General features: G+C 42.9%; 1 protein-coding gene across 7 annotated transcripts in view; it reads left to right on the top strand.

Moving 5' to 3' along the window:
* Window positions 1–6,489: 6,489 nt before the first annotated feature.
* Window positions 6,490–25,264, top strand: part of TNRC6C (trinucleotide repeat containing adaptor 6C) — a 297,145-nt gene continuing 278,370 nt past the window's right edge. For all 7 annotated transcript variants that reach the window (XM_060252964.1, XM_060252971.1, XM_060252969.1 and 4 more), the window contains exon 1: window positions 6,490–7,957. The gene's annotated coding sequence lies outside the window, so the exon portion shown is untranslated. The remainder of the gene's footprint in view (window positions 7,958–25,264) is intronic.

Here is a 25,264-nt window from a genome sequence, read left to right as displayed (position 1 = left end):
TGGTATCTTCTAAGCTAAAAATTTATTGCTGCATAAATAATTACTGATGAAATAATTGCTGATTTAGTACATATCAATAGATTTAACTGTGTTAACTAAGGCTTAAACAGAGATAACATACTTATCCATTATTGATGCATAATCAGCTTAATGTAATCAGGAAAACTGTGTTATCACCTGTTGTGACTATTGTAAATGCTCACTGCAATTATACTTCTGTGATTTACATAGAAATGTCACAAGCTATGATCACTTACACACAGGTTGTTTGCCTCAGTTTACATGCCATTGTGTCCCTCCACCCTTCCTGGAGGATTCACTCAAAAATTTGTTGTAAAAGTCAAAAGTTTGGGGTGAATCCTAGAGTGTCTGATGACACAGTGGTATCACTTCCAATTATGCAGCCAGGAGTGACATTGCAGCATTGATGGATGCCATTTGGGAAGACCTGCCCTTCCTAATCTCCTGGGAAAGTGGATCTTTCTGATCCTGGTTATATAGGCACAATTTTTGTTACCCAAAACCACTGCAGCAGCCATTTCTCTCTAAGGTTGCCAGGTCCTCCCCAGCAATCAGTGGGAGATGGAGGATAAAGTTGCCAGATCCAGGTTGGGGAACTCCAATCCAATCCAATCCCACCTTTATTGGCATAACGAAAATAGATATACAGAGGCTTGTCAATCAAACAACAATCAGATGTCTGTTCAAAGCATAAAAGGCTAAACTAAAATTAAGATCACATTAAAACCCGCATAGAATAATTTTTAACAATTTCAGCCAAGAATTTGGCAACAGCTTTTGTGATATCGATTATGTTGTCATTTAATAGGAAACAGCAATAAATCCTATTTTCTTTCCTAAAATCTTTTGATTGTATCTTTTTACAGGAAACATGGTCTACAGAAATGCTAAACTTTACAGATTCTAGAGTTTTTACTCTTCCTGCTTACAGAATTCACTCAAAAGGTCGATGTAAAGTGGGTCTAGCAATTTTGGTGAAATCCCATTTACAAGTCAAGGTATCTGCTTTTAGTCCCTGTCCACCTGTAACCCATGCATTGTTGCTGTCATTTACTGCACTTCATCTAATCATAGTTGATGTGTACAGTCCATCCTCTAATGATGAACTAGAGTTAACTGCTTATTGGGAGAAACTTTCTGAATACATTTTGTCTATATCCAGACAGTACTCTTTAGCCCAGATTATGATTGTGGGTGATCTGAACGCCCAAATTGGCTCTGATAATAAAAAATGGATCTCCTTTTTGGGCTACGAGGACACAGAGACCTTACCTCTACAGCTTGGGCTGACGTACCATTCTAAGGATACACTACTTAACAAAGCTGGTTTAAGCCTACTAAAATTTTGTATCAAACATGATGTCCAAATAGTTAATGGATTCCCCCAATTTCCAGCTGCCAGTGAATTTACATTTGTATCCTCTCAAGGTTGCAGTATGATAGATTATTGTCTATGCTCACCAAATATATTCCCATTTATTAACAACATTTCCATTGGTTGGGGAACTCCCAGTTTGGGATGGAGCCTGGAGAGGATGAGAACCTCAGCGGGGTACAATGCCAGAGTCCATCCTCCAAAGCATCCGTATTTTCCAGGGGAACTGATCTCTGTAGTCTGGAGATGAGTTGTAATTACAGGGGATTCCCAGGTCTAACCTGGGGGCTGATACCTTTAGTCGTATCTGAGTTGCATTGACAGCTGAAGCAGCAACAGGGAAACCACATAAGCTTGTCCCTTTGTGGAAAACACCTGTACTGTTTATATTTTGTAGTTTAACCCCACTGTTAATTTTCCCCCCACATATGTAGTTACATCTAGTGACTGAGGATTCACTGCATGTTTTAGCCATAAAACATATACAACGATAAATCTGTTAATCGTTGAGGCTGCAACAGGCCTCTGGAATTCATTTATGAAAATCATTATTTAATTTGTGCTATGACTGGGCCATAGCCAAGATTTTTCATCCAGTGGGGCACACAGCCAGTTTTTTTTTTAATTTAGGGGGGCCAGGGAGGCACTGCGGACCCCATTCAGGCCCCGGGAAACAAAGACACACACAGAGAGAAATACAGAGGTGGAAAGAAAGCAAATAGAAAGGGAGGGAGGGAAGGAGACAAAACTATGTCTCTTTAATCTCTTCTCCAAGCCAAGCAGCCCTGTGAGGTGGCAGGGATGGGCCTTGGAGACACATTTAAAGTTAAACGAATTCTCCAGACACAACCCCCCCAGCTGTGCAGGCTAGCTTGGTGAAGAGATTTAAAGAGACATATGCATTCTCCAAGCTAAACCAGTCTGTGCGTGGTCCCTTACCCCCTCTGCTGCATGGGCTGGCTGACTTGGAGAAAGCCACAGTGGCAGTGAGGGCTTGGAAAACTCATTTAAAGTTACATATGTTGTCCAAGGCAGCCCCACCCCCCAAAAAAATTAGGCCAGCTTTTTCTTGGGGGGAAAGGATTTAAAGAGATGTCCCTTCTGCAAGTCAAGTCGGCTTGTGCAGCAGTGGGGGTGGCTTGGAGAAGCCTGCCCCCCGCCTCCATCTCTGGTGCACACATTCACACACACCAACAGTGCTGGCTGTGGGAAGCCCACGAGGGGCATCAGGCCACATTGCCAAGTGGAAGTAAAGAGAGCATATGCAGCCTCTCCCTACCCCGATCCATGGCTCCCACACTACCAGGCCCCATGCAACACATACACATGCTGACAGTACTCCTAAGAAGTGCAAGAACTTGGAAGTCAGAGTAGTAGTAAGTGGGGTAGTAAGTGGTGGATCTGGGACCCTTGTGTTCATGTTAAAGTGGTGAGGCCAGGACCCTGGGAATCCACTGAAGCTACAGGCCCAGACTTCACTGGGGCTTAGCTCAACAGTCTGTCTTCAGCCCTAGAGCTGAGTTCTGGAAGAAAAGTACCTGCGAACACACAGAGAGTGCCCTCCCTCACCGCTTAACAACTGCTGGTTTGTTGCCTCCCTGCGCATTTAGCAATTCAAGAACATGTTATCTTGGCACAGACTTAATGAGGTTTCAAATAAAAGTTGACTCCACAATTCTTGGTCTCCATTAAAAAAAAGTCCACTCCTGATTTCTTTCTACTTCGTGAGAACTTCAGTGTCAGAGCACCCCCACGAGTGGGTGTGTATAGTGGTTCATAGGTGACAATTTAGCCTAAGGATCAGTTTCTTGGGTAAAGGAGGTATTTGTGTCTGGAGGTATTTGGAGGTATTTCTGTTGTTGGTACTAAGAGTTCATTGTTCTATTCAACTTTCTTTTGTTTATTTCTAGCAAACTGTAATTTGGATTGTGTAGCCTAATTTGCAGTAGACTGTAAAGTTGAAGGTCTTTGAACTTGATGGTGTTCTGATCCCTCCATATCATCCTGGTGCTCTGATTCTGCAGGACACAAGAAGTACACTCAAAACCACATAATGTAGTTTTGTTTGTATTCCTACTGCCTTTCAGGCATTATCTGAATGTTGACAACAGTGTATGTAACTCTTCTCAACTGTTAAACACTTGCTTCTGGGCAAACTGACAATAGGAACCAAATCTACGTTACTGATTGCATTTTTGAAATAAGGGGATATTTTTGGAATAAGGGGATGAGCAAAATGTGATAAACGGTTTGTTGTTCAGTCGCACAACTGAGCCCGACTCTTTGCGACCCCATGGACAAAGTCACGGCAGGCCCTCCTGTCTTCCACCATCCTCTGAAGTCTGCTCAAATTCATGTTAGTTACATCAGTAACACTGTCCAGCCATCCCATCTTTTGCTGTCCCCTTCTTCTTTTGCCTTCTGTCTTTCCCAGCATCAGGATCTTCTCCAGTGAGTGCTCCCTTCTCATTTGGTGGCCAAATGAGCTTCAGTTTTAGCATCTGACCTTCCAGGGAACAGTCAGGGTTGACTTCCCTTAGGGCTGACTGATTTGATCTTCTTGCAGTCCAAGGAACTCTCAAGATTCTCCTCCAGCACCACAGCTTGAAAGCATCTATTCTTTTGCTCTCGGCCTTCCTTATGGTCCAACTTTCACAGCCATACATTACTACTGGGAATACCACCACTTTGACTATACGGACTTTTGTTGGCAGGGTGATGTCTCTACTTTTTATTATACTGCCTAGGTTTGCCATAGCTGTCCTTCCAAGGAGCAAACGTCTTTTAATCTCATGGCTACAGTCACCATCTTCAGTGATCTCAGATCCCAGAAATGTGAAGTCTGTCACTACTTCCATGTCTTACCCTTCTATTTGCCAAGGTGTGATGGGGCCAGATGCCATGATCTTAGTTTTTTGATGTTGAGTTTCAAGTTTACTTTTGTGCTCTCCTCTTTCACCCTCAACAAGAGGTTCTTTAGGTCATCTTCACTTTCTGCCATTAGAGTGGTGTCATCTGTATATCAGAGGTTGTTGATGTGCAATCATCATTCTTCCGTCAGATTTTAGGTGCTCCCAAATGTGTCCCCCTACTCATTCATTTGTGAAGAACTAGGTTTACATCTTCTAGAAACCAGAGCCTGGATTATGGCTTTTAAGTTTTGGTTAAAAATTCGTTTCAGAACGGATTCAGGAAGTTTACTATACTACCTGATGAAAGATAGGCACAGCATTACTTGGCTCTCTACATTTACCCACAAACTACAAAAACTTGGTATTGAGGTGGACATTCTTTTCTTATGTGATGAACTATATATTTTAAGAACAATCCAATTAAGGCTTATGGATCATGAATACCAAAAAGTGTTCTCCTTACATCCCCCCGTTTGCTCTGCAGCCAATCTAGGTATACTCCAAAGACATGGGAAGATACCCCATTATTTCTTAACTTTAGATTCCCCATTCATCAGACTTTTACTCTGGCACGTTTAAATGCCTTCCCATCAACAGTTCTCTTTGGTAGGTTTAGACAGATACCTCTCCAAAATAAGATTATGTCCATGTAATTAGGAGTCCTTGATTCTATATCCCATATTATTTTAGAATGTCCTTTCCTGGCCTCACAACGTAGACAATTTTTAGCTGAATATCTCCAACACAATGTATTTACTAAAAGGAAAACTCTAACCTACTTTTTAGAAGATGTTAATCCCCACATTACTACATGTGTTGTGAATTTCTTAGTAGAAGCCTATAAAATTAAATCTAGGCATGCTACTGTATTTTAATTGCTTGGTGTCTACTCTTGATTAGTATTATTGGCTGCCATTTTATTTGATTGCTTTATGTATTGTTCTTACTATACTTCAGTGGGGAATCTAACCCAGTCCTCCAGATTTGAGTCCTGCTGCCCCTAACTGCTATACCAAACTGGCTGTCTGCATACTGCAGACATAATGCCTAGCTACAGAGATCCAGTGTCATCCCATGCACATTTACTCAGAAACAAATCACACTTAACGCTCCTTATCTTGGTGCCTCTGAAATTAACATCTTCCCTGATCTTCCATGTATAGCCAAGTCCATATTTATACACTAATGTTCAAACAGTTCTCTTGGCACAGTTGCTTGAAACATACCGAATCCATATCTAAGGGTCCTTTCCAATATGGGTGTGTTTTCCACTCTTCCTGATAACTGTTACTAAAAATGCCAAGCAATCTGCAGTGATGTATTGGCACTGAATAAAAAACCTACCTTGGCTCTGGCACACCCTATATAGGTGAGTGCTGTCTTAGATACGTCACTGCTAGGTTTGTTTTGTTAATAGGAAGCCGGCGGGGGGGGGGGGGGTGGGGAGGGCTCAAATGGGAGCTTTTCCTTCCTCAGTGTGTGTTTTGCAATGCGATGGTGCGATCTAATCCACTTCGATGTTACTCTTTGAATGGAGAGTGTGTGTACGGGAGAGGGAGAAGGGGCATTTAACAAACGATTGCATTGCATGTGGGCTAGACTCTAATCGGCCAGATCTGTTGCGGGTTTGGTATTGGGGAAGAACTCTTGTTATATTTTGGTTGTTTTGGCAAAAAAAAAAGAGCTCGCGTGGGTGGCCGGCAAGTGCAGCCGAGCGCATCGCGCGGCGGTTGGTTTTGCTCCATCAGCTCGCTCCCCAAACATCACCGGGATCCTCTAGAGCTGAAAAAGAACCACAGCTGTTCACCGAGACAGGGGCGGCGTCAAAGCGCATGTCCGCCTATGGCGCAAAGCTGTCCGCAGACTCCCCGTGCAAGAACCGCCGCCCGAAGCCTGCTTCTTCGCAAGCAGCGTCCTGCACCTGCGGAGGGGACGGAAACGGCGCGGCGCCTGCCTCGGATGCAGGTTAGGTAACGCGGCCAAGATGGCAGGAGCGGAGCAGAGCGGAGCAGAGCAGAGCCTGGCAAGCAGCCACGCGATGACTCCGGCAGGGGGGCGGCGCCGCTGACGCGCTCTCCGGGCTGATTTGCATGTCTCCGAGGCCGCCCCGCCCCCCGCGAGCCACGTGATCGGAGAGGCGGGCGAGACTTCCTGCCGAGGTCAGGAACTGGGGGCGGGAGCAAGTCTCGCGCCTCCCCCCCCCTCCCCTCCCCTCGCCGCGCTCTCGCGCCGCGTCCCCGCCTGGCTCCTTGTCAGTTAGCGACAAAATGGCCGCGGTGGCTGCAGCTCTGCTCCTGAAGCGGAGGACGGAAGCGGCGGCTGAGGCGGCGTGGAGGAGCGGCGGGCCAGCGCGGCGACACCTCTGAGCCCGGCGGCGACGCGGCCCCCTTCCCCTGCGAGGATAAAGCTCCGCCCGAGGAGCGGCCGCTGCCTCCACAGACCCCCCCGGAGAGACCGCTGCGTCCAGCCCCTGCTCGGGCGGGAGAGAGTCCGACGGGGCCTGCCGAAGAGCCGCTGCGGGGATCTGGGCGAGAGGGGCAGAGGCGGCATCCCGCTTTCTGCCACCCGCGCTCGGCGGAGAGAAGGCCGGGGGGTCCCTCCCCGAGAAGACGCGCGTCTGGAGCCTTCTTATGCCTGTGGAGAGTTTGCCGGAGCGCCCTTCCCCGCATCCACGCGCGAAAGGCACAGCTGGTGGGGCCCCGTGAATCCTCGCCTCCCGAGACACCGCCTGGGTCTTTCTGCCCCTCGGATCTTCCGGAGAGAGACTGCTAGATCTTGTTCTCTGTTCTGTTCTGTTCTGCCTCGCCTCCCTCGTAGCGAGGCTCTGCTGGGTACTTCTGTTTGGATCCCCGCGCGGAACACTGCTGGGTCCTCCCGTGGCTTCTTTTTGTTTTGTTTTGTTTCCCCCCCCCTCGAGATATTCTCTTTGAAACCTTTGGATGGGTTTGGTTTTTCTCCCGTTTTAATTTGCACTTTTGAAAAAAAAATAAAAATAAAACCCTTCGGGAGCTCGTCTATATAAACTGAGAATCTTTCAGGCCACCGTTTTTTTCAAATAAATAAATAAATAAATAAAAAATCCCTGCTGCAAAGTGCAACGTTTTTCCACCGGCTTGCATCCTCACAGCGCATTTTTTTTTTTTTTGCTGCTGCAACCGCGTTTTATTTAATTCTAAAGCAAATTCCGTGTGCAAACCTCTAGCCGGGAACTCGTAACAGCTAGTTTTGCTTCACTGGAAATTTAAAAAAAACAAACAACAACCCACAAACTTGTTCTGGAATTGGACCTGCATCTGCTGCACTTACTCCACTGGACTGGAATCGAACTGGAGCTTTTAGCTCTTCTGCTTGGATACTGTTGATTTCTTGTCTGATTCCTTCTCCCCTTCCTCTGTGGCAGTTTTTGTTTTCGTTTTAATTTGGAACGGGCATAAACATTAAAAAAAAAAAAAACTGACTTTCTTGGCCGTGTGAGATTTTTTTTCGTATTAAACGTGAAAAAAATACGGGTACTTTTTGTAAGTAACAGCATTAAAGAAAGGAGCACGCTAGTGAAACTCTCAGACGCCAGACAAAATATTCACTTGTTCTTTTCCGAGGAGACTGAGTCAAAAGCTGCCAAAGAGCCCCAGAAAGAAACGAAGCAGAGGTAAGATGGCTATTCCCATCTCTTGATATAGAAGCGGGAGAACTTAAAAATGGGAAAGACCCTTTTAAATCGTTTCAGTTATATCACTCCCTGTGCCATATTGATTATTGCTGTGTATGTTCTTATTTCCTGGTGGAATCAGTAAAAGGAGTCAATTAAATGGAAGTTTTAAATTCTCATGCATATTTAATATAAATCCTGATCGTAGGGGGAGGGGAGACGAAGCACGCTGCTTACCAACAGAAGAAGAAATAATACATTACAGAAAAAGGATTAATTTGAAATAATGTTCGTGTGTGCATACTGTTGATAACATCTTATTACCATGTGATGTGATGTTTTGAAAATAATGCTAATTATCCTTGACAATTTGTCATGGTTTAAAGTGTGGCTAGAACAGGAAGGCTGATATAATGTAACCAAGTGGACAAAATTTGAACTTCATTCTTGATTACCTACAGTGAGGTGTAAAAAGGTGACTGTAGATCTCTTTCTTTTGTATAGAGAATTCAGTTGTCCTTGGTACTCAGATTATGAATTTGTTGAAATGGATTTTTTCCCCATGAGGCCAAGTGTTTTCCTCTCCATGGTCATTTTGACTAAATGGAGGTTAGGCATTAATTTTGCACAAAACCCCTGCCAGTAGAAGTTTATTAAAAAAAAATCTGAAATCTCTTCATTTAACAAGTTTTTGTGGAAGTGTAATCTTTGTAGAAATAGTTCAGGCAAATAAGTTGTTTTGCTGAATTATAGAAAAGCTTATTATGACTTGTTTAACTTGTTATGGAATGAAAGATATTTGGGATGGTGTTTAAAATTGCACTTGTGAAAATGAAAGTTCGAATGTCATTTGCTAAGACTGTTAATGACTATGTAAGGTCAGTATGTGCAAATGTACTTCCATAGTAATCTTCACATAGTCTTCTAATAGCAACTAATTGTTACAGACATTGAAACCTCATCACCTGTTTGAACTGAATAATATAAAATCTAGTATTTCCAATTTTTTAACTGAACTTGGTCAAATGCATTATGTTAGATGAAGGAAATGGAATGCAGTAGATGTTTGGTAATACAAATACCAGAACATGAAGGAAATAACATCTTAAAAATCTATAGTCATGATTTTAACATGGTGTGGATCACTTCTGGTTTGTTCTGTGTGTGTGGTTGACAATATAAACAGCAATTAAAAAAATCCCTTCAGATACCATCTAGAGAAGAACAGAGCAGCATCTCAGTGGTGAAATTGGTTATTTTAAAAAAATGTTAACTGGATATTGGAATTTTTGGTCATCTCAGTTACTGGAAAGTCTTCCAAGTGATGCACCATTTAGCTTTTCTAGCCACTAACAACCAGTTATTAACTTTGATCTCAAGATGATATCTCAAATATTTGAAATTACTATCACAATTACAGTTATTTTCTAATCTGAAAATACCTGTGCAAATTTTTTTTTCTATATAAATGTATTGAACAGATTTCAGCTTTGTTACAATAGTCACTTTGGTAGAATATTCAGGAAGTTATAGTAATTTTTGATGTCTATTCTATCGTAGGTCTTGATTATTTAATAATAGGCATTAAATGTGATGATGCATGGTAGTTGTTAAATAAAGTACTACAAACAAGCTAGGGTTCCATTTTGTCATTTGGTATGTACCTCAAGTTAATATAGAACAAATTTCTGGCTGCACAATAACCAAAATAACCATTTTTAATTCCGTATGAGAAGGTAGTTTCACTGCAGAAGAGATCACTGGTCAAGACTTAATGGATACAGGGAGTGGTTTGACTCCTAAAGGTATATATTTCAATGCAGACATAAGAACAGGTACATTCTGCTTCCTTTAGGAATGCTAAAGAATATATCCTAAAAACAATTTCCTGTGAGTAAGCCCCATTGAATAGACCAGTTTAGGATTGCTCTCTAAATAGACTGAAGAGAGAATACTCAATGAAGAGACCATGTCATCATTTAAAAAGCATTATACTGCTGCAGGTAGAATTTTGTTTGTTTGCCTGTACTTTTTGATACGTTTTTCTTTTACCAATATGAGCACAATAAAAAAATATGAGTTCTATTTTACTCTGTAGCTCACAATGGACATGTGTCCTAAGTCATCAGCACTGAAGTAGTGCATCCTTTTAAAAATTAGGCTATCTATCATGACGTGAGACATATATCACATCCTTCTACAATAGCTAATACTTCTATTATCCAGTGGGAGAGTCGAAACACAAGGGAATCTCAGTGGATCACATAGCGTGTTGATCAAAGTCTTGGCAAAACACTCTGTTCTAATGAGAATTCTAGAGAGAAAACCCTGATTTTTGACATGCTTCTATGTCTTTGGCCCATGTAGTAAAAGCAAAGATGTCTTCTATTTTGAAATACAATTCCATATAGGACTGTTGGAGATCTTCAAGACCTTTTTTTTTTTTTGTCTGAAGGACCTGCTTTAAGTTATTCTCATACCAGGAGGGGTTTTTCCCTGTTCAGAATGTTTTTTTAAATCATTACGACCCTTGATTTATTACTGAAGGTGGAGCAGATAAATGTGTGCTTTTGGCAATATTTATTAATTGTCTTGGGTAGGCGCAGTGTTAGGACATTAAGCAAATGTTTCAGCAATTTTATTGCTTTCAATATTAAATTATTATGGTATATTATAAAATCAAGATTCTTGTAATCATAAGGGAAGGATTATGTGCTCCACAAGATTTTTTTGGGTAGTTAGGTATTCATGCATTTAGTTAGACAAGATGCTCTAGTCTTAACATCAAAAGAGCATAACTTGACCTGTGGTTAAAGACATTACAAAATAATTTTCAAGTTTATGTATGAAAACAGAATTTTGGAAACATTTCAAGACATTCCCTATTATTTCTGACTAAAAATGTGAACACATTTCCATCTACAGAGAGCTCAGCTTCTTTATTTACTAGGAAAAAACAGTTGTCATGGTGACTGGCCTATTTTGGAATATTTAGAAATCTAAAAATATGGCCTTTGGAAACTGCCTCCTCCTTTCCATTAATCAGTAATATAGCTTCTGAAACAGCAACGTGGAAATGATTTGACATTCAATTTTAGTGGCATAAAAATAAGAATGCTGTATCAGGGGAATAGAATAATACCTTTATGTTACCTTTAGTTACTCCTAAGCAGCTGGTCTTGTTGAGCTAAATATGTGCTTTCCCCAATACTGTCATCTGGCTTCTTTCCAAAATAAGCTGGGGGAGGTCAGGGGTGGGGTGGCCTTCTACTTCAGGGAAGGAAAGCTTTACGATAGAAAGAATAGTTAGAGACCAGTTTCGCACTAGACCTTTCATCCTGGTTTCGCCCTGTCCCCAAGCTGACATTCTACACTAAAATCATAGAATCATAAAGGCATAGAGTTGGTTTCTCTGATTCTAGTGTAGAATGTCAGTTTGGGGACAGGGCGAAACCAGGATTAAAGGTCTAGTACGAAATTGGTCAGAGTCTCTGTGAGAACACTACAGACTGGAGTTTTATCTCTCATCCCATTTCTGTTCACAGATAATATATGCTACTTTCATCTACTTTAAAATCTGTTGCTGATACTAGTTATGGGATTTCTTATAAACTGTTTTAAATGCATAGATTAATACTGCTAGTTGGAGGAGCTCCTAAATTATTGTTATATTATGAACTAAAGAATAAGATTACTTTGAAGACTGTCTAAAATTCATATTACTTATTTTGTGGGTTGCTCTTTGCTGCTAATGTCTTGTAATGGTTTTTTTGCTGTTATTGTTAATATTATTATTAGCAGCTGTTATAATTCAGACGAGAAGATGTTTGGAATATTTTTCTCCTGGTTTTGAAGCTTCAGGAAGGAATTTATCAGGCTATTTAGTACTATAGATATGATAAGAAACATCTAAAGTACTTTCTGATGGTGCAGTCTAGCCAATATAATATCAGCAGATGCCTTCTGGAGATAATGCCAGAGGTCTTCAGTAGCTTTATGAAGATATCAGCAAGGTCAAAGAAAATGTAAATTTAAATATGCAGTATACTTTTGAAATAAACCATTTTACAAACTTTTTTCAATTCTATTCAGTCTCTATATTTAAAGAGTTTAAATTTGGAAACTTCAGAGGAAAGATCCATGCATGCTATTTTGCCTTACAGCCAAGTAATGAAGTTATAAACTGCAGGAACCTCTCATTGATCGTTTATTTCTAAACATGAGTGCTTAGGATGAAGGTGCAAGGATGTGTTAATGTGCAGATATTCTAGGAAAATAGCAGTGTTTTTACCAGCATTTCATTATTCAAACATATCAGTGAAAACAAAATATAACCTAAGTTGTGAATGTTTTATCAAATGATTGTTGAAGGGCAGCTTGGCTTTGTACTGCTTCATGCACATTGGTACAATAGTAAAAAAACTGGCTGGAAAACAGAGCTAGAATTCAGTGTGGAGCAGTTGCATAGATTGAGAGTGACTGACTTTCACTTCTAGCTTTATCCTCTAACTCTAATGGACTGCAGAGCCCCTGGTGTTGGTGATGTAGAGGGCTATCGTCATGAAGGGAAATGCTTATATATGTTTCTGAAACACCATGCTTTTGCCAAGATTTAGAATTAAAACTATATTTAAGACAATATCTTTGCATCTGGAATATGCAGTGCCTTTTGAACAGGTTTCATTTATTCCAAGTAATAAACAGTGTATTTTGAAATGTTCTTAAAAATTAGGTGTCATGTTTGTCTTCTATAACTTAAGCTCAGTTCTTCCTTATTTAATGGAAATCTATTATATACTTCAGTCTGAGGTGTTAGATTTAAAAAAAAATCTGCTTTTGATATTTGCTGCTTCCCTGTGCCTTAAGAAAAGACATGGATTTCTATAAACGTTGGCCTACAGATCATGAAGAATCTGACGCAGTAAAGGCTTGTTACTAGAGCTCCTCTTGTTATATTTTACAGCTGTGAAGGGCTCAAGAGAGTGAAAGCAGTGTCTGTGCTACGAAGTGATGTTTTATGGCTGGCTGCCCAGATTGTCTAGCTTTGCGCACAGCTCTGTGGTTTGCCTTTGGAGGGCTAGAGAGGTGGAATGTATTCTTATAAACAGCTTTATCTCTGCAGAATTGCTTTAACTTGTTTTGAAATGGAGTTCCTCTTCCAATCTACAGTTAATTTCATTTTATTTTTATAAGTTGTAAACTGAATATTAACCACCAAATGTCTTTAGTAATTTCCGTAAAAAAAACCCCTTAAGCTGCTACTCATTATTCAGAATGCATACATTTCAGAAGAGACTGCTCACAAAAGCAATTTTTTTTCTGGAATAAAAGATTGATTTATTTTTGAATAGCCCTAAAAGTCCGTATGTTAGTAGTCTAAAAGCAAAACTGCAAGTTCAGTATCTCCTCCCAGCCCCCCAATGTGATACATTGAAGTCCCAGGAAATATGTGTGCAGTGGCAGTATTGCTGTTATTAAATGCCTACTGAACAGTGCCCCCCTTCTACAAGCTATGGCTGCTTTTTTTCTTCTGCATGTTCAGCTGAGTTAGTCTTTTCTATTTGATTTAGGGCAGGAATTTTCAATTTATTCTAAGGAAATACCTCAAGAATTTTGAAAGAGTGAAAAATGGTCTACACAGATATAGTTAAGACTGTACAGTCTGTTAACCCCATTTACACGTTCTCGTCTTGACTCTTAAGCCACATACTTCCAAGTTCAAGGGTGCACTAACTTTTTAACCTGTAGGTATTTGGTATCTATCCTGGGATCCCAGAGATCAAGGAAAGGAATAGCACACATCAACATCAGTCATCAGTTCCACAAAAATAACAGAACAAGTGTGTGTTCACAGTTAAAAGGGGAGGCAAGGATGGAGTTCGTGCTTCATCTAGCAGTTTCTTTAATATGGAGACCTGCATATTTTGAGAACAGTGGATAGTAAGGATCCTCTGGTAACCTGCTGTTGCTGTGTTTTATTGCTCTTGTTTTGCTGAAAAGAATGTTAGTAGGAAGATTCACAAATTGATGATTTTAAATTCTAGTTTGTAGTATTGTTATAAACTCTTGTTTATTTTAATATGTCTTGGAGAATGCAGGTTCATATCTTTAAAATGTACTTATATTGGATTGTTTTTGTATAGGTTCTGTGTTGCAGCTATATTATGGTAGCAAAATGATGAGATGGGAATGCAACTTTGATGTACATAATAGCTTTGCTTGTTAGTCTTTCCTTAGTATTGGATAATATTGCTTCACCTCTTCACTGTAGTTCCGCTGATCAGCTTTCTTAAATAATTAGCCTACAGCCAGAGAAGTTGTTGCTTCCATGACAAAACTAGTAATTTTGTATCTCAACCAAATAAGGTTTAAGAAACATCTGAAGTGGCAGTTCACTTGGGAATGCCAGTCTTAGCATAAAGATAACTGCCTAATTGTTTTGATAAATAAATGTAAGGTGCTCTTAACTCCTGGAGTTAAAGCTGTATATCTAAGGAAGTGTTTTCATAAAAAGAAAAAGTGGCACCCCATACAAATAAGAATATTTTGTAGAATAATTGTCAAGTGATGGATTTGATTCATTTGTTCATCAAGGTTGGTTTGTTTGATCACCAAAAATTTTCAACAAATAAACATTGTGGTTTCCCATGTTCATAAATGCAAACAATGTAACTGCTGGTGTTTTGGGAATATCATGTAGAGTGGTGTAAAGACTGCTTTGAACAAAAGCCAGTTGAGGTAAATATTCTGTGATAATGTGTCTGCACTTTGGTTTGCTGTTTTCCAAAGAAAGCCAGTTGAGGTAAATATTCTGCACTTTGGTTTGCTGTTTTCCAAAGAAAGCTGTATCTTGCTTTGATAGGGTTGCCAACCCCCAGGTCCCAGTGGGGGATCCCTCAGTTTCAGGAGCTTCTCCCTTCTGTGGACCTACTGGCAGGTGAAATCTTTCCCCTAAACAAGGACCTGGAAGTGACATCATTGCATTAGGGACATCGCACAGGGTATACTCTTTGTTTAAGCCCAATTTAACCATAGAGTTTGCCCCCAAACCAGAGCATCCAGGATGCTATGATGTCACTTCTGAGTGCTGTCATCATGTCAGGGACATCATGTGACATCCTCAGCCACCCTCAGAATGCTCCCTAAATCCCCCCTCTGGACCAGTGAGAGAATCTGGCAACCCTATTCTATGATAAGTAGTTGTATTTAAATACAACTCAAATATTTTATTGTCTTTGTTAATGTTTTTTGTACATTGGAAAAGCTACAGATTGCTCTCGTAAAAATTTCCATTAGATTTAGCTGTTTCATTCTTCTAATTTATTTGGACTGAAACAGTTCATCCAGCGTAAGTCTTTGTCTTTCAGCATACACCTGCACTAGAGATAATGGATGGTATTCAGTCACGTGCAAGGATGTGCTCATCTCTCCTTCCAAAAGCTGTTTCTTACACTACATCAGAGGATACAGTTTGTGAAGCTGCTCCTAGTTTTGGAGCTATAGCATAATGTAGATACATCAAGCAATAATACCAGTATCCAACATTACTTTTTAATCTAACTATAGCTGTAAAAACATAGGGCACTAATAATAGTACTACCAAGTTCTGTTATTCTGAATATGGGAGCATGAAGTGTTTCATTATTGTGCACTGTATAAGTGGACTGAATTGTAAAAATTTGCATCAAGTAAATAAGTCTTGAAGGAAAGAAGGTGATGCTGGCATATCTTTTAATGAAGGGGTGTCAAATGTCCATTCCATAGGCCAGAACCAGACCTCCCAGGGTTTTAATCAGGACTGCAGGGCTCTTTTCTTCCCCTCCCATACTCTTGTCCTCACCTTTTGAAGCTTCGAGGCTGCTGAAGTTCCCTGTTCTTTCTACTTTGTCTTTGCCAGCTGCAGCAGGAAGCAAACCTGCAAAGAAAATGCAGAGTGGATTTTCCTTGCAACTTTATCTGTGCTGCAGTGTGTTCCACTTCCCAGTGTTCCTATGGCTAGTTGAAGCTGTTGCTTCCTGGAGTTGTGATCTTGCAAATAAGGGGATGTCTCTGCTGAATGGACGTGAGGACTGCTGCCTAGTGAGCACTGTACCCTGGGAACCCACAGCTAAAGGGGGATATTACTCCGAAGAAGATGACATTGGATTTATATTCCACCCTCCACTCAAGAGACTCAGAGCAGCTCACAATCTCCTTTATCTCCCTCCCCCACAACAGACACCCTGTGAGGTGGGTGGGGCTGAGATGACTCTCACAGCAGCTGCCCTTTCAAGGACAACCTCTGCCAGAGCTATGGCTGACCCAAGGCCATGCCAGCAGTGCAAGTGGAGGAGTGGGGAATCAAACCTGGTTCTCCCAGGTAAAGAGTCTGCACACTTAACCACTACACCAAACTGGCTCTGGAGAGCCATTGCCAATTTGAGTAGACTGGCTGGGGGGAGAGAAGCTTGCAATGCCCAGCCATTTCATGTTTTCTTTAATATGGTTAGACAGAGCATTTTATATTTTTAGCTTCTGTTGCAATCCTTGTGCTTTCTCTTGATGTTTCATTTTAAAAACTGCATTGCCAAATCCCACTATTCTACCACCTTTCCATTTTGTACTAGAAGACTTTTAAGCGTGTTTGTATTTTAAGTGAAAAAATTAATTGTTTTTGTGTCCTTTATAAAGTTTATATCTCTGCTACCTGGCATTACATTTTATGACACGCATTTATGTCAGATCTGGCCCTTGTAACAAATGAGTTTGACACCCCTGCTTTAATGTGATTTTCAGAAATAAAATATTGATTTTAGATGTTTGACCCCTATCTTTAGTCTCGAAGGGAATGGGTAAGCGTGTTAGTGCTGATGCTCTGTTACCAGTGAAAAACCAATAATTCTGAGATTAAAACAATGGGGTTTTTGTTTGTTTAATGGACTAGACTAATGTAAAAGTATTTATCTTGGTAGTTTTTCTCATTAATGAAGCTTTGTGGAGTTACACTCTTTGATCAGGTGTCCCATATGAAGAATACACTGTTTGAATGCTTAAAATATTTTACCTTTATTGCTATTATGTTCTGCTTGTTTTTCATATATAGGAAGGGGGTTGTGTTTTACAAAGAGGGACATGCAATTGTACTATCTATTCTCCCTCTGAGGCAGAAGACATCTCCTTGGGTTATTCCATTGTTCCATTAGGGAGGCAGGAAAAACTTTTTTCCACTTCCTGTTGGCGCCTTTGGAATGACCCACTCCGGTTCTGTTCCTGCCTCTGAGGGAGAAGCGGCGAAGTCTGTAGGCTTTGATCTTGCCTAAATATTTTCCCTTCCTTAACTCCTTCCCCCCCCCCCCCTATTTCATACCTTTATTTCCTTTCTCCTTTTGTTCAGCCTTCTCTCCCCCTTGTCTTGTACTCTTTTCCACTCCTTGAAGAGCAAAGACCAGCATCCCAGAGTGCTCCCGCCTTTTTTGTGACCTCCTTAAGGCCAGCTATGGAGCACTCCGACGTTTTTTCTGCTGATGAGGAGGAGATGGAGATGTGCACCATTCCAACGGCCGCAACTGTCTTTTTGAGAGGGGCCGACAAACCTTCACGGTTTGATCATGCTGTTCACCCCAACGCTCCCAGCAGCAGAGCAGCAGCAGCGGCTGAAGAGAGGACTGTCAAAAAGCGCTGCTTTAATGAGGATGCTGCTGGCCCTTCGGGGCTTTTGGAAGCTGCCAGCCATTTGGGAGGTGTGGAGCCTGGCTCCAATATCCTCCTGCAGCCCAGAGAGCCCCCTGGTGATCGTGGGAATGATATACAGGGCTGCAGCCACCACTAAGCCCATATTCAGAGTGGTAATGTACCCAATCATGGGGGCTTTATTTACACTTTTGGGCTCATGAGTGAGTTAAAACAGGCTATGCAGGAGCAGTTCTCTGCCTTTGGGCTTCCAGTGGGTGCTGGCTGCAGACGGCTGTTCCCTCATCTCCTGAAGAGCTAAGTTTTTAAAGTTTTAAAGCTTTTAAAAATACCTTATTCTGCTATTAACAGCTGGCTAAAGCTTTTATCAAGACTCTGGCAGCCTTGTTATTGTTTATCTGGAAGCTAGCTTCTTACACTTACTTCCTTGCTGTAAGTTGACTTTCAGAAGATGAGGCTGGTTTCTCAGCTGTCGTCACTACTAATGGGAGATTACATTAGCTCTCTTTAAAGACTGTGAGACTTATTTTTCACACCTTGGTAGATTTTAAAGAGCTCAGGTGGCCCTAACTATGAAAACCTCCAAGTGAACAAGGGAAGAAGGGGACTGCTCCCCACTCTCTTCAAAACAATTAAAAATTGATGACTTTAAATCTCGAGTGCCTTCTTGCAATCGCTTTGCAGCACTGGAGAATTTAGGGGATTTATCTGAAACCACAGTTGCCTCTGCTGCCTTTTATTCTATGTTGGAGGATGAAGTGGGAACTAATGAAGTTAATGAGAGCCCAATAAAGCATATAAAAGTTAAACCAGATAGTACCCTGGAAGTAAGCACTAGCTTCTCAGGACTGCTGCAAATAACTGCTAGAACTATGGAGTTTATCTGCAAGTTGCTTCAGGAATTAGATCACAAAATAGACTATATAAGCAGCCTTCTTGAAAGAAATACTACTGGGGAGAGGGCCAAAACAAGGGAGAGTGAGTTTAAGACAGGAGGGTGAAGGCAGCCTGTAACAACAACAGAACAAATCCATCTCAAGGGACAATCCAGACCTCAACTCTTCTGTCAGTAATACCCCAAAGATGAGTTGATGAGAGCAAGTACTGATAACCTCCGCCTGAAAAAGTGCCAAATTTGTTTAACCATTTGCCCCTTTAAAGGCCAGATAATAAAATGGCCTGCGAAGACTCATATTGTAAGACATTAACAGCCCAATCCTGAGATCTGCGACGTAGCCCCACCCGAGTGTAGAACTGACGTGTGCGGTGCTAATTGGCTTCCAAAGGGGAGAAGTTATGCCAGGTGGGGAGGGGGATGGAGCAGAAGTGGGCAGGAGAGACAAGCAGTTGCCATGGTGATCCTGCCCGGGTGTACGCTATTGGCTCGCTGCCAAGGCGGACTGCGGGGAGGGAAGGGATAGTGCAGGACCACAGGATTGGCCAGTCTATTGCACGTGACTGGGAGGGGAGGTGGAAAGCCTGCGCCTGAGAGGCTGGCAACCCCCACACCCTCCCACTGTAAGACTCGTGCCAATGGCAGGCGGACAGCAGAGGCATGTGTCCACTGGCTAGCCACAAACAAACAAGAAGTACAAAGTGCAGAAGTCCACTACCAAAGACAGCAGCCGGAATGTGTGTATAGGAATGAGCAGGCAGAGTCCCAGCCTGGCACCAAGTCCAGCAGGCAACGACCCCCTGTGCTGCCCTGACGTTCCCTGCTGTGTGCACAAAACTCATCCCTTGGGGGCTGCAGAACTCAGAGTGCGAGGCCCTGGGCATGCATCCACTCCATTATGGCCCCTTCGGTTGTGCTATGAGCACAGCAGCCCTGTGGGGTTGGGCAGGCTGTCAGGCCAGCCAGGCTGAGGGGCTGCAACCCCCCTCCCCTTTCCAGGCACTCAGGGGCAGTGAGGCAGCTCATAGCCCTCTTCCCATCGCACCCCCAGAACCAGGTGTGCCCGCCCTCAAAAGCATTCCCTTGGGGAGCCCACTAACAGAGTGGTGGGGGGGGAGGGACACAGGGAACGTGCAGCAGACGCCAAGCAGGAGAGACAAAGGAGGGTGCACAGTTCAGACTTTATTGTGCTAGAACAGAGTACAGTGGTATCCCAGGTGCAACTTGGACAGTCTTGCAGGGGATGGGGCTCCACTTGGAGCAGTGGACAGAGGGAGAGGCTTGGAGTACCACACACAGAAGCCTCTGTGTTGGATTCCCACTTGCAAAACAGAGACAGAGATCGAGAGCACCTGCAGGGGCGGCAGCTGGAGCAGGAGGCTGCGTTTCAGCCGGGGGCTCTCTTAAAGGAATGGTCTCTGACCTACCTCCGCACAGGCATTGGATCAGCTGCCAGACCACCCCCCTGGTGCCCTGCCAGGGGTGGAAACATGGCAGAGGACAGACCAAGGGAAGGGGGCTGGCAGCAGCACAGGGGAGGGGGGCCAGCAACAGCTCCCTGCCTGAAAACGCTTGCACATCACCTGGCCTTGAGTGAGGGGAGGAGGAGGAGGAAAGTGGGTGTGCACAGTTGCTATAGCAGCGCCCACCTCACGGCCTCACTGGATCTCTAAATTTCAGTCTCTTCGGGGTATTTTACTTGTTTAGATGGATGGGACCACAGCAGCTTTGTAGTTTTTCTCACACAATATAGGCTCACGAGAACTTGAACTTAAAACCACAGATTTATTGTTACAAACAGTCTTAAACTGGGGATATGGGAGATATTTACACAGGTTACTATTTTGTTTCAGGCTTCACGATTACTTTTTCTTTTGTTTTGAGTCTTTCACCGTTACACAGTTCACCTTCAACTCCCTCTCCACCTTTTGTCGAGGTCTGGCCTCTTGGGATATATGTGTCTAGTCACACCCCTCGACTGAAGACTCTTCTCTCAGCCCTTCTTGGTGTCTCTGACCCACATCTACTCCCTCAACCTCCTCACTAAGGTCTTTAGAGTAGTTTCCTGGTGTCTGCGACCGTTCAGGTCTTTAACTGACTCACACACACACACACAGCCCTCTCGGCTGGTTAGGTCAAGCTGGCAGTCTCTGGAAGACTTCCCCGTCTCCTCATCCAGCTTCCACACAGGATCAGCTGTCTTCGCAGCCTCTCTCAGGCCCGAACTGACCCACTCAGTCTTTCTGTCAGGCTCCAACACTGACAGACTCCTGACTGAACTCCTGCCTCAGCAGTCTCTTGTCACCAACTAACTTTTTTTCCCTCCCTGAGAGCTCAGAGCACTTTGCCCCCACCCTCAGGTCACCTGACGCAGCCCTGTGCATCTTCAGCGTATGCTTAACCCATTGCTTTCCGTCACATGTCCCTCCCCCTTTTGAGACATTGCGCAAGGCGAAAGGTCTCAGCCTTTTGCTGAGCAATGGGACATGGGCACACTTGCTTGGGTTACACTACGTTATAACACTTTTGTCATAACACCAACTTCAAAATTATATACATTCTTCCTCAGTTATACAGTCTAATACTCTTTAAGATTATCATACAAACAGACTTTTCAAACTTTACATTCTTCTTGATAGTGCATCTGCTATCACATTTTGCTTCCCAGGGATATGCTGAATGTCAAAGTTGTAATCTTGGAGCTGTAAACTCCACCTTATGAGTTTGCTGTTCGTATCTTTAACCTGGTTCAACCATTTCAGGGGAGAATGATCTGTACACAGTGTAAACTTCCTTCCCCATAGGTATGGTTTCAATTTACCTATTGCCCACACAATCGCTAAACACTCTTTTTCAATTACTGAGAGGTGTTGCTCTCGGTCCAATAACTTCCTACTCAGGTACAGAACTGGATGATACAGTCCTTCCTCTCCTTGCTGACTTAAAGTTGCACCTACCCCCACATTAGATGCATCAGTAAAGAGGGTAAACTCCTTTGAAAACTCTGGAGTTTTCAACACTGGCTCCGTGGTCAGAACCACTTTCAGATGTTCATACGCTTGTTCACACTCTGAATTCCAGATTACTGGATCAGGGTTCTTCTTCTTGGTGCACTCACATAGCGGTGCTGCTATCGTGCTAAACTCAGGTATGAACCTCCTGTAGTATCCTACTACACCTAAAAATGCTCGTATGTGTTTCTTGGTTTGGGGTCTAGGCCACTCATGTATGGCTTGCACCTTTCCCCAATCTGCCTTGATCTTACCTCCTCCTAGCACATGCCCTAAATACTTAACCTCGGCCATGGCTAGTTGACACTTAGATGCCTTGATGGTGAGACCCGCATCTTTCACTCGCTGTAATACAATGGCCACATGCTGCAAATGTTCCTTCCATGTAGCACTGTAAATAGCAATATCGTCAATATATGCAAGAGCAAATTCTTTCAGTCCCACTAACATCTTATCAATTACTCTCTGTAATGTGGAGGGAGCATTCCTTAACCCAAATGGTAACACAGTAAACTCAAAGAGTCCCTCTTTGGTTACAAACGCTGTTTTCTGCTGATCCTTAGGATCCATAGCTACCTGCCAATAACCTTTTGTCAAATCTAAGGTGGTAATAAAATTGGCAGCTCCAATTGTCTCGACCAACTCGTCTATGCGAGGCATTGGATACACATCCGGTACTGTGATTTTATTCAACCTCCTGTAGTCCACACAAAACCTCATAGTTTTGTCCGGTTTGGGTACTAGGACTACAGGTGAGGCCCACGGACTTTCTGATGGTACAATCAAACCTAATTTCAACATTTCTTCTACCTCCTGCTGTACATACTTGGCATTCAGGCCGGTCACTCTATATGGTTGGAGTGCTACAGGCCTCGAATCCCCTGTGTCAATCTTGTGACACGCTAGGTTTGTCTTACCTGGTACATCTGAAAAAATTGTTTTGTACCCTCCCAATATTGTTTGTAACTGGCCTCTTTGTTCTCCATTAAGAGAAGGGGCGAACTGAACCTCCTTAATGGTTTCTTCCTGGGATATTTTCCCCCAACCCGATAATTCAGTTCCCGCACACTCTCCCTTCTTTGCAACTAAAACCAAATTACCCCTGTCAAAATAAGGTTTTAGCATATTCACATGGAACACTTTACATTGTTCCCCATCTTCACTTAAGTTCACTACATAGTTCACGTTGGAGACCTTATGGGCGATGGTATAAGGTCCCTCCCAGGCCACATCTAACTTGTTCTTCTTTCTGGGCTTCAAAACCAGTACTCTGTCTCCTGGCTTGAACTCTCTGTCTCTGGACTTGGAGTCGTACCACTGCTTCTGCCGTCGTTGTGATCTTCTCATGTTGTCTGCAGCAGCCGTCCTCACCTCCTGCAGATGCTGTTGTAGTTCTTGTAGGTAAGAGATGACATCTGTCTCCTGGATGTCCTCGTTCCCGGACCACGCCTCTTTCAGAACATCAAGGGGTCCTCTGGCTTGTCTTCCATACAACAGTTCAAATGGACTGAACCCGGAACTTTCTTGGGGTACCTCCCTGTACCCGAAGAGCAGATGTTGCAACCTCTGGTCCCAATCGTTGGGATGCTTGCATGCGTAAGTCTTTAGCATATGGTTCAGGGTGCCATTAAACCTTTCATTGAGTCCATTTGCTTGTGGGTGGTATGCTGTTGTGGTCACATGCCGGATTCCACAAGCTCTTAACAATTCTTGCATCACATTTGACATAAATGTGGTGCCTAAATCAGTCACCATCTCTTTTGGGAAACCCAATCTTGAAAACACAGTCAATAAGGCTTCCGCCACTGTCTTTGCCTCAATGTCCTTAAGTGGAACCGCTTCTGGAAACTTGGTGGCATAATCTACGATGGTCAGGATGTACTTGTTTCCCCTTCTGGTCACTCTGGAGATAGGACCAACAATATCTACTCCTATCTTCCCAAAGGCTTCTGTGACTATAGGGACTGGTTGTAATAGACCCTTAGTTTTGTCTAGAGCTTTCCCCACCATTTGGCAGGCCTGACACGATTTGCAAAAAGCCCTTATGTCCTTGCCCATATTTGGCCAAAAGAACCGTTCTTGCACTCGGTCCCTTGTCTTATTGATGCCAAGGTGAGAGGCCATGGGTGATGCATGAGCCAAATCCAACACTTGCATCCTATACTTTCTTGGCAGGACTAATTGCTTCTTTCTTTCCCACACTATGTTATGTTTTCTTTTTAAAGCCACCCGGTATAGTTTCTGGTCTATCACTTTAAATTGGCATGGGTGTTCAATTGTGATCTCAGTATCACTCACCCCAGTTCTCTGCCATAGTTCCCTCAGGCTGTCATCTTGTTGCTGCTCTCTGAGGAATTCTGCAGCAGGGATGGTCTGCAACATTGTTTCCTCTTCTTCTGCTGGTTGCTGTACACACACCTCAGTCGTTGCTGCTTCTGGCCTGCTTCTTGTAACAATGTTGACAGGATTAGCTTGCTGTCTCTTTAACTCATCAGCTAAATCATTGCCCAATAGAAGCGATGTTCCTATGTCACTCAGGACTCCCACAATCCAATCACCTTGGAACTCTCTATACTTGATAGGAACTTCTGCCAGGGCCACTTCAAATGTAGGTCCTTTAATGCCTTTTATGGTGTAAGATTTTCCAGGCAAATACTGATGACTTTTTACTAATTCTGGCTGTACTAGGGAAACCTGCGCCCCTGTGTCCCTATAAGCCTTGACTTCCTCGTCATTTACCATCACAGTCTCAATATATTCCTCACTCAAGCTTTCCTGCACTTTCCACACCTTCAGAACACTATTGGGTCTTTCCGGTGGTGTGTTCTCTGGAAGTGAGGGGTTTGTTTCTACTTCTTTCTGTTGACTTTGCACTATTTTAACTGTCTTAGCTGGTGGGGTCTTTTTTCCTTTTTCTGGGCAAAACCTGGCATAGTGCCCTATGCCCCCACATTGGAAACAAGCAGCCTGAGTCTTTCTGTAAGGAGGCGGACTGGACCGCTTTGCAGGGCTGTTGTTACCCACCCCAGACTTCTCTGGAGAGTTCCAGACTCGGGGTTTTTTAGTTGGAGCAGTCCACATTGATCTCCCTAGATCTGATTCAATCTCATCTAGAATCATAGCTGCTTCTTCTACTGTCTTCAATTTCTTGTCTCTCAGAACCCACCTATACTGAGAGGGGACTTGGTTATAAAACTGTTCCAAGCCCACTAAGTTTTTCAGGTCCTCTAAAGTGGAAACTTTACTCCCTTCTACCCATCTGTTCAGGGCTCTGTCTAACCGACAACCTAGTTGAGAGTATGTTTCTCCAGGCTTCCTTCTGATTTCTCTAAATTTTTTCCTGCTTTGCTCTGCTGTTAAGCCAAAGCGGACTCTGACCCTTTCCTTGTACAATTGATAATCAGAAGTTTCCTCATCCCTCAGTTCAGAGTAGATTTCACTCAACTCTCCACAGATCTGAGGTCTCAAATAAATCATTCTGTCCTCATCAGCAACTCTCAAATCTTTACATGTTCTTTCAAAATTAAACAAAAAAGCTTCAACATCATCCCCTTTTTGGTACTTGGGGAATTTCTTTTGTTCTACTGTGAGGTGCCTCTCATTTCTAGTATCACGTTGAAACTCTGGCCTTCCCTGAATCTCCTGAAGTTTCAAACTGTACATTTCTTTCTCATGTTCTCTCTCTCTTTCCGCTTCCCTCTCTCTGCGTTCTCTGTCCTCTCTTTCTGATTC

Source organism: Heteronotia binoei, chromosome 13 (genome assembly GCF_032191835.1).
Source record: "Heteronotia binoei isolate CCM8104 ecotype False Entrance Well chromosome 13, APGP_CSIRO_Hbin_v1, whole genome shotgun sequence".
NCBI lineage: Eukaryota > Metazoa > Chordata > Lepidosauria > Squamata > Gekkonidae > Heteronotia > Heteronotia binoei.
The sequence above is the reverse complement of the archived record's forward strand: the minus strand, read 5'-3'. Positions and strand labels throughout refer to the sequence as shown.